This window comes from Capsicum annuum, unplaced genomic scaffold, assembly GCF_002878395.1.
Source record: "Capsicum annuum cultivar UCD-10X-F1 unplaced genomic scaffold, UCD10Xv1.1 ctg815, whole genome shotgun sequence".
Lineage (NCBI taxonomy): Eukaryota > Viridiplantae > Streptophyta > Magnoliopsida > Solanales > Solanaceae > Capsicum > Capsicum annuum.
The window spans coordinates 1-1,237 of NW_025892224.1; the positions used below are offsets into that span (position 1 = coordinate 1).

The 1,237-nt window shown below is 29.9% G+C and overlaps 1 long non-coding RNA gene across 1 annotated transcript; it reads left to right on the forward strand.

Moving 5' to 3' along the window:
- The first annotated feature begins 6 nt into the window (after positions 1-6).
- LOC124895348 lies at positions 7-767 on the forward strand. Its single transcript, XR_007051666.1, has 2 exons — positions 7-201; positions 367-767. It is a non-coding gene; the product is annotated as an uncharacterized LOC124895348 (long non-coding RNA).
- Positions 768-1,237: the final 470 nt, after the last annotated feature.

Consider the following 1,237-nt stretch of genomic DNA (forward strand, 5'->3'; position numbering starts at 1 on the left):
TACAAACTGTGATGAATTGTTTGATTAGTTCCAGTAGATTAATTACAGTCAAATTATTGTTTATATTGGAGCATCATTATCTTTTATTATTCCTATTGTTAGCAATTTGTAGAATCAAATCGCTTGCAACCCAATACGCACCAGTTGGAATAGTAATAAGCCATCTTGGATGAATGACATTTCAACTTCTGACATTAGAAAGTAAATTTTGAATCCCTTTCTTTACTGTTCAGTCTCTATTTTTACTTGTCGTGCTATATATTGATATGGCATATCAAGAACTGTACTATTACATACCTAAAAGACGGCTCTCAATCAACCTTACAAATTTGTGAATAGTCAAATGTCATAGTGTTTGCATTGCAGATATAAAGGGGCATATGATATGTTAGCACTGTTCACTGCGGACTGGCATACTCCTGATTTGAAGCTTGGTCCATCATGTAGGAACGGGCCAAGGCCTAAGAGTATGTCGTCGCTGCTTTGGAAATAGAAGAGAGCATAAAATCTTTCCCTTCACCAGATGGAAAATAACAGGCTCAAGTGATGATATAAGAATATGCATTCTGAAAAGGTAGGTCTCAAATTGATTACACCAACTATAAAGTATAAACTAAACCTTTGCTCCATGACTTATTTTCTGCTGGAGTTGAGAGAAATTTAAAAAACAACGGATGAATTAGCAATTAGCACATTTGTTTGGATTGTATTTTATAAACTCATTTAACCGTGTTGAATGGAATTCAGTCATATGTTTGCCCTTTTTATTTCACATTTCATTCTCTGAGGGATTACTACCATTACTTTAATAAACTGGACGTTGCAAGCTTTTATAAAATAATTAAAAATTATTTAAGTTTCGAAATAGCAAATATAATAAAGAATGCAACGTTGTTCTTCAAATGAAACACATTGATTTGCATGGGCCTATACCATCTAGTAAATAAATAAATAAATAAATAAATAAATAAATAAATAAATATACATACATACATACATACATATATATATATATATATATATATATATTATGTATATGTTTATCTATATGTAATAGAAGAAGAGAATCAAGTATTGATACACAGTGAGCTGGTGTGTCACATCAATTTTGATAACTTGTTCCTAATTTGAAACTCAATTGACAATATATTGCACAATCTATAAAAATTCAATATCCTTATAAATATTCATCCACATAAAAAGAAATATTACATGATTGAAATGTGATTTAATAGAT